Source organism: Cucurbita maxima, unplaced genomic scaffold (genome assembly GCF_002738345.1).
Source record: "Cucurbita maxima cultivar Rimu unplaced genomic scaffold, Cmax_1.0 Cma_Scf00001, whole genome shotgun sequence".
NCBI classification, from domain to species: domain Eukaryota; kingdom Viridiplantae; phylum Streptophyta; class Magnoliopsida; order Cucurbitales; family Cucurbitaceae; genus Cucurbita; species Cucurbita maxima.
In genome coordinates, this window is record NW_019272017.1 from 8,905,529 (window position 1) to 8,914,687 (window position 9,159).

General features: G+C 32.1%; 1 long non-coding RNA gene across 1 annotated transcript; it reads right to left on the bottom strand.

Annotated features, from left to right (window-relative positions):
- Positions 1-189: 189 nt before the first annotated feature.
- LOC111485253 lies at positions 190-1,405 on the bottom strand. Its single transcript, XR_002718636.1, has 2 exons — positions 1,135-1,405; positions 190-854 (listed from the first exon to the last, which is right to left on the bottom strand). It is a non-coding gene; the product is annotated as an uncharacterized LOC111485253 (long non-coding RNA).
- Positions 1,406-9,159: the final 7,754 nt, after the last annotated feature.

The window sequence follows — 9,159 nt, forward strand, 5'->3', positions numbered from 1 at the left end:
TTTTTTTTTTTTTTTTTTACGGTGGGCTCTTTCACAAAGATTATTTTAGTCAAACACTAATTTATACGCAACATCGTACGCCTCCCCCAATCCTCCATTCCATTATTAAATCTCAAAAGGCGAATGTTAGAGCAAAATTAACAGGAAATTCAATTAAATTAAACTGTCTAATCTATGCCTCAACTTTGATTTCAAGTATCTAGAAATATTATTAAAAGAAGAAAAAAGATAGTAAATGGTCTCCAAAGGCAGGATTTAAGATATGTTCATATCCCCATCAAATCCCCAACAAAACCCTCCACTTCACATTACAAAACAACATATTTGGATGCCAAAATCTGTTCTTGAGAATAGCCTTCAAACATTCCTAACAAACAGACAAAACTAAAAGCAAGAGAATATGCAATGAGCGGTAATAATGAGGAGGAGGTAAGCTTGTTTTGGTCGTAAAGTTTGATTAATGAATGCTTAAAAGTTGCATTTATTAGGCGGTTGGAAGTCATCTTCAACATTGTTTCTGCATCGGATTCTCGTGGGTTGCTGATATATGCTCTGTATTTATGGCTTTTGATGCCCTTTGTCAACTACATCTGATGAGATTGGGAGGCTAATGTAGGTCCTACACAACCAATTCCTAGCCTTTGATCAAGTGAGTTATAGCCGCATGATAAGATTCCATCACAGACCCTTTTACTTTTGTGGTTGTAAATGATATACATCTGAAATATATGGGATCGGATAAGGAAATCTAAAGCTGATGAGTCAGAATATAATCACCTCAAGAAATCTAGGCGCATAAATTCTGACAGACGATGAACGCAGGCACCAACATGGGTAGCAGCTTCTTAAATTGCCTGCATTGCTGACAATTAAGCCATAAGTTTAAACGAGATTATTAGACGATTTCCTTTTGTGGGTATCCAAGAAAAGAGTGCTAATTATGCTAAACAAAACACACAACTAAGTTTCAACCATAAATTGGCACTGAATTTAACAAGTAGCTGATGGGTATATGTGGAGAAAGCAAACAAAAATCATGAGCAAAAGAGAGGCAAAAGCAAAAAGGAAGCAAAGGAGAAGGCAATATGTGGGGAAAAAAAATTAAAAAGGAGTAACGTCCAAGCAGTGTGAAACCAGAATGTTGCAGCCCATTGAGGCATTATCGCAAACAGGTAGGCTGCAAGTTTTGTGAATCGGCGCGATCAGTGTCTTCTAGATACCAAAACGTAGCCGTGTGTTGGCACGATCAAAGAGACGGGAAAGGACTGAAGCTCAAGACAAAGGAATGGCAGTTTCGGAATTTGGGGAGAAATCAAAGGGTAAGAATGGGAAACGGGACTGTATTGGGATACAGGTAAAGAAGATAGAGAGAGGTGTGTGGACACATTCCGTTGTCGCAAGTGAAAAAAAAAACAGGCGGGAAAGAATTTGCCATTACCCACAATTATTTATTTATTTATTTATTTATTTATTTTGCGCTAATTGGCTTTGGCTTTGTCGCCCAAACGGGGCGCCACTCGACACCGTGGGACCCCCCCTATCCCTCCGTTTACATTTTTTCCCCCTCTGTTTAAGACTGCACGAGCGTCGAGTCACATTCCAAATGGAGGGGCATTTTGGCAATATTCGAACCTTTTTCCCAAACTAATTAATTTAAGGTATCATAATTCAACTAAAAAATAATAGTAATAAACAATTATAATCCAAAACTTTATATTATATATGGGTAGTTTAGGAATTTTAATTTTCAATAAATTATAAAAAAAATATCTTATAAATATTTTAAAATTTTGTTTAAAATTATAAAAGCGGAGTTTGAAAAGTTATAAAAAGTAGAAAATAATCCTATGATTTAAAAAAAAACAGTATTTTTTAAAAAAAATTAATAAAATTGATGAATATTTCTTATAACCCAATAACTGGACCAACCCCAATTACCAAACCCAATCTAACATGAGTTGAGTTAGATTTTTTTACTTTTTATTTTGAGTTTGGGTGAATTTTTTAAAAACAAAAAAAAAATTTAGTTGGATCGACTTAAAAATAGCGTTACAGTCAACATGTATTAGTGATGAAATGAATATTTAATGTATGGAACGGACATTAGTGATGAAATTATTGATACTTTATTTATTAATATAACATGTATTAGGATTTTTTTTAAAATATATTTTTTAGAGAACAACCCGATAATCTAACTCAACCCAACTCGAAAATAGGCTGAGTTGTGAATTTTGTTCCGAGTTCTTCAAATCAGCACGTGTATATCCTTATTAAAATATTGAAAAGTATATAGCATTTAGATTTGAATTAAAATTAATAAGAATCTCATTAAAAATGAAAAGAGGATCTAATTTTATAAGGTAAAGAAGAGGACAAAATGAGTTGGAAATTGTAAATAATTGAAATGAATGGGAAACAGATAATCCAAAGGGTGGCCCTGTCCGGCCACAGTTACCAGCAACATATAGCAACATCAACCACTGAGTTTGTTGCCCCAAATAATGACTTGTATGAAGATCAAATTAAATTTCCCTCTCTTATTTCAAATACAGAAAATTAATAAGGATTGTAGTTTTGTACATGTCCTTTTGAGCAACACAGCACATAAATATTAATATGCTCATCGTCCCATTTATCATTTGTCATGCCCTGTCTGCCATTTGCCAAGACTAAAGTGTCAATTCTTTTTAATGCTACAACAATTGTTCATGCACGAATCTTGCTAGGGTGGATCGAAACGAGTCGTGACTACATGTTTAACAAAGAGATAAGTACGAGGGTAGTGTCAATTACCCACGATCTGATTCTATAAATATAAATATATAAAAAGTTAGTTTTTCAGCCTTGGATTTAATATATATGTACAAAAATTGAACGAGGTAGGGCGAGATGGAAATTGGACATGATCGAGAATAGGGAATATAATCTCGTCTTCGACCCCGTTTAGCTAACAAGGTAAAATCTCTCCTTACTCCCTACCTCATTCTCTATTTAAACGAGGATTCCTCACTCATTATAAAAGGTTCCCATGAGTTAAAGACACATCTCTATTTAGCAACCATAAACCAAGTACCGAACAACATTGACATGGTCAATTTAGCCAGTTGGGCTCAACGAGTTAAATGAACTTCTCTATTATTTAGCTGTCGTAGAGCAATACTTGTCATAGTCGTCTTACACCAACAAACGCTTTAAGTTATTGTCATATAGGGCGGGTTTTGTGGTCCATATCTTAATTTCACCCATAACAGCATTATGTGCAACACTAGACAAAGACAAAGAGAAAGGCAAAGATTAAAGAAAGTGAATAAAGAAGGGTTGAAAATGGGTGAATGAAGAGAGGATTTATCTTTTTAGTTATGAAGAGTTGCCGTCAGAGAGTAGGAGAGGTCGAAGGGACCTCAAACTCAATGCAGTTGGAAGTTGGCTCGAGCTGCGAATATTATTACACTATCAACACAACTTTATTTCCCCATCACCCCCTTTGCCTATAACACATCCGTGGGGTCATCATGTTTCATAAAGCCCAAACCCTTTGGGTACCCCTTACAATACAATCCATACCCTACTTCCCTCTACAACTCTAGCATCCATAGCTTGTTTCCTCTATTAAGACGTTTTTTCCGATGGTTACTCGTAGGTCAATAAATCTTAATTATGGGTGTACTCGGGTTCGGTTTGAGAATCCTTTTTGATGAACTAAATGTTAGGTTGGTAACTCGAACAACCCTAATAGTTCACAACCAAACCTTGAGCTGAGTTGAGTCGTTGGTTTTTTATTACTTACAAAAATCATACACATAACATTAATAAATAAAATCTTATTAGGGTAGTGTTGTGACTCTATTTTCGAGTTTCTAACCTAAAAAAAGGTTAAACTCAACCCAAATTGAGAAAAAGTTGGTCGAGTTAGGATTCTCAGGCGATAAGAACAACCCTTATCATAACTCATTTATTTCAATATTGTTCAAATTCTATGAACAAAACCTGTTATTAGATCCATTTTTTATTATTTAATTTAGAAAGTTTTAAAGTAAGTCCTGTGTATGTTTCAAATATATCATATGATTAGAATTAGTATAATGATTGAATTGATCAAATAAATAATAAATGTTATAATTGATATAAAGGTGATATGAATATCTTTTCCAAGGTGGCATTTTGGCAGCGTTTTTCTTTTATTTCTTTCTTCCTTAATCATAGCACAAAATCATGGTAATAATAATAATAATAATAGTAATAATAATAATAATAATATAAGTATAAAGAAGGGCCATTAGAAAAATGCATATTCCACTTCCACGTTTATTAATCACATATTAAATAAAATAATCTTGTTACTAAATATAAAAATTCAAGTAATTATAGCTACGAATAGTATTGCTAAAGGCTATTAGGAAGAAGTTTTACACCCTTATAAAAAACGTTTTTAAAGGCTATCACGAAAATGTTTTCACACTCTTATAAGAAATGTTTCATTCTCCTCTCCAATCGATGTGAGATCTTACAATCTACTCCCTTGGGGGCCCGCTTCCTCGTTTTCACACCCTTATAAGAAATGTTTCATTTTTCTCTCAAACCGATGTGAAATCTTACAATCCACCCCCTTGGAGACCAAACATCCTTGCTCTGGCACACTGGCCGATGTTTAACTTTGATATTATTTGCACCGTTAGTAAATACTATCTGTTTTGACACATTTCGTATCGTTATCAGCTTTGCGATTTTTTAAAACACGTATGGTAGAGAGATATTTCGACATCTTTATAAGATATACTTCTTTCCCCTCTTATTTAATGTAATCACTTTAACATGAGCAAAATCATGACACATTTTCTTCAGCTAGGCCTATCCCTTTAGAAAATGATATGAATGTCAAAAGGAGTGTGCTTTGAAATGATGATGAGAAGACAAGAAATGGTGGGTAGTTTGGAGAAAGGTTGAAAATGGTAAATTAAATGAAAGGAAGTTTGGGTAAGTAATTAAATTATGAGTAATGAGTGGTGAGCGGGTTTTTCATGATTATGATTAGATATGTTTTTTAACGTAAACGTTCTAATTCAGTAATTAGGTTGTATACCGATTTATGATTTGAATTAGGTAGTCTAAATTGGTCAGAGTTATCGAGTTCTATGAATATCCCTACTAATAATAACCGTACATGAAAGTAACTATTAAATTTAAAGTTTTAATAATTTTAAAGTTTTAAAACAATGAATTACATTGTAGATGTCTCTTTTAATAATTTTTTTACCAACGGCCTCCCTTTTTAAGAGTAACTATGTAATGGATGGAGGAGCAAAATGCCAACAGGTTTCACCTTTTACAAGGGAAGGATAAATTTTCTTTTACTCAAAAGTTTACCACAGTATAGTTTGTCAAAAAAAAAAAAAAAAAAAAAAAAACTTTATTTATTATTATTATTATTTTTTTTTTTTTTTTTTTTTTTTTTTTTTGACTATATTAGCTTAAATTTGTATTTAGATAATAATTAAGAGATGAGATTATGAATTAAATCTGTAAAATTAAAAGTTAAAAGTCACATATTTTAGGAATTAATTTATCTAAAAATTCATAATTTTATGAAAGTGAGGTTACGATTCATATTAGGGGTGTACATTCAATCNATCATTAGATTTGATCCAATCATGATAGGCCTAACCTTTTTGTCAAGGCCATTGGATCGAATTACGGCTCGTTTATCAAAGAAATCTTGCTTCCTTCGAGACGATCATATCAATACTACTCGTCTTTCAATCCTATCTTTTTTGGTGGTTTATTTTTGAAATTTAAGTATTAATTCAAATAATAATATAAACATAAATTTATCCACAAAAACGAAAAAATAAAATTATTGTGAATGTTTATGATATTAATCTAAAATATATAATTTAAGAACGTAATAATTAAGTAATAAGTTAGAAAGTAATATTCAAGTAAATAAGAGTTACATAAATGAATCGGGACCATATTTGAATGAGAGCAGTTCTAAGGATAAGAGGAATAAAAATGACAAGTGTTTTGTTTCGAGTAATTCTATATGGGATGATGTCTTGAAAATTCTTAGAAAGCATGTGAACGAGCACAAAACATGCTCTTCACTATTAACAACGAGGAAGTGTCGAAGCTATCAGGTGCTAAATCATGTTCCCGCATTGGTTTGTGGGGATAGTATGCGCTCTTAGAAGTAATAAATATTGTTGAAAACAACTATTTGTGAGAAACACTCACACTCTTTATAAGACACTTTGTAGAATACTATGTTTAATTGCTTGAGATTTATTGGGGTGAAAATCTTGATGGTGTGAAAGAGCTTAGACAATTAGTATATAAACGGATAGCTCATATAATTATTGGTTTGACCTTAATGGGCTAGTGATGATATTTTAACAAGTGTCGGACGATCAGATGGCTAATCCAAATTTCAAATCTTGATCCGATTCCTATATGGTCGAAATTTTGTACCTTACACATCTCTTATATTATAAAATAAATAAAGAAAGAAAGAACTAATGTTGGATGGGAGTTCCATGTGGCAGGAATTTGGTCCTAGTTTTGGATGGCCATTTCCGTAGGCTTTTCTTGTAAAGAACAATTGGGTATTTAGAATTTTTATGGATACGCCAATGGGTTCGCATGTTGGCCTATAATGTTCAACAAAAAGTAGATACCCACAAAATAAAGAAATAATGGAGGGCAGTCATCATAGAGGTCCCATGCATTTTGGTCAACTTTTCTACAGCGAAAGAGAGGTATAAACTAAACCAATCCCGAGTATTAGTTTAAGATTAGAACTTAGATTTTAGTTATCTGTTCGAATTATATAACTCAATTATTAAGAATCATTGATATGATTATGGCTACGATTATGTCTGGTTCTTTGTTGTTAAAGCCATAAATTACGGTTCATGATCCTGTGTAGTGGATAATGTTGTGGGTACGGTTTATTGTTGGTTGTGAGAGCATTACAGAAAGGAAGGGGTCCCAAAAGAAAACAAGGGAACCCCAATTGACAAAATGAAGTTTTAAAGACAAAACAATATGTATTACAGGCAGAGGCATTAGATTTGGCTTACCCATTTGCCCTCATATTGTGCCTGCGGACACTTGTCAAATTTGTCAATATTAATGTCTTTCCTTTCTATCAGAATTCCCTTCCTAACACCCCCATTGGCCAGTTGGTAAGGGGACATTGACACACCACCTCCCCCACTCCCCACGTTCGATTCCCCATATACTTCTTTTGTCCACTTCTCACGCTTACTTCACACGTCCGACCATGTAGCCACCGGTTTTATATCGTTGAATGTATGATATGTTTTTTCACGGGTCGGACGATGTAGCTGCTAGTTTTAATGATCACACGTCCGACCATGTAGCTACCGGTTTTATATCGTTGAATGTATGATATGTTCTTTCACGGGTCGGACGATGTAGCTGCTAGTTTTATATCATTAAATGTATGAAATGTTTTTTCTCGAGTTCGATGATGTAGCTGTCGATTTTATATTGTCTAGTCATTGGAATAATGAGTAAATTATTAATTTAGATATTTTTAAAAATTTATTATTGAAAAAACGTAATTGAGCGGAATTGGGCTTCGTATTCGAGCCATGACCTGAAATTGATTGAATTGGGCTAAGCCCAACTAGTTTCGGTAAGTATGGGCCTAATGGGCTTCGTAAGCTGCGATGGTTCCAAAGCAGGAGAGAATCTTTACATACGGTATAAAATATGAACACACGTGGTGCAGCACATTTTATTTAATCAGAATTAGTAGAGAATAATGTTAAATCAATGAGGTTTGCCAACTAAACTATCACTAATTAAGATTAGTTTGTTTACCTAACGATAGAAATTATACCAAATATATAATTCTTCCAATATTTATTAGTAATTTCTCACCTCATTAATAATGACTCAATTATTTGATTCTATTTATATTTTTTAAATAATAATTCAGTTGCTTATTATCTTTCTTCTTCAGGATATTTCGTGTTTTTTTAATTTATATATATATATATTTTTCTTTTGGATAAATTTGATAAATACGTAAATTCCATGAAATTGAAATTCGAATTTGAGTGCAAGATTATGTAACAAATACGTGTTGAATAGTTTTAAAAAATGATAATAATAATAATAATTTAATTATATTTATTTTATGATTTAAATGCAATATTATTATGCTAACAACCCACTATTTCCAAGGTTTTCAAACGCCAAGTAATCAACTAACACGTGTGAACCATGACCACGTGTCAATCCTCCTGCGTCCAGAAGGTAAATTTGTTGAAATTATAATTTTAAAATTTGGATTTTTACTTTGTAAAAGTATTTAATTAAATGATTAATTAATTATTGTTTGTGCAGATTTAGCAGCTGTTGGTGGAAAATGAAATTTTAGTAATTACCGTGGATTTTTGTCATTTATAGGTAAAAAGTCAAATCCAACCAAATTTAACGACAAGTCGTCCGAGACCAATTGGGATTTGGAAAATGAGTTGACTTTGTTTAATGGGACGGTCCCATTGGAATTGATTGCAATGTGAATTTTCAGAACAATGTTTTAGACTTTTTGCAGTGAATACGGTTCTCCTTCTCGGCTTCCACGACCCAGCCACCAAATCTTGTGTTGGATGATGAAAGTCTCACATCGGCAAATTTAGAGAATGATTATGAATTTATAATCAAGGAATACTCTCTCCATTGGTGGGGCGTTTTGGGGAAGCTCAAAGCAAAGCAGGAGAACTTATGCTCCAAATGAACAATATCATACCATAAAATAATAGATTGTAAAATATTTATTTATTTTTAAGCCTTTAATTAAGATTTATAATTCATAAATAATTATGATTAAATAAAATAAAAATAAAAATACTTATTATTTTAGTACAGAGAGATTAAGTTAAACAATCAAACCATATTAGGAAAATAATATAAATGACAATAAAATAAAACAAAAATAAGAAAATGTTTTATAATTCATAATAGATTTTGTTTTATTTTTCATCTTTCCACTAAATTTATAACTTAACTTCAAAGCTTATAAATAATTAGTTCAGAGAAATAAAAAGTTAGATATTAATGAAAATTTAAAGTCAATGATATTTTAAAAATATTTTTGAAAATACAAAAAAAAAAAAAAAAAAAATC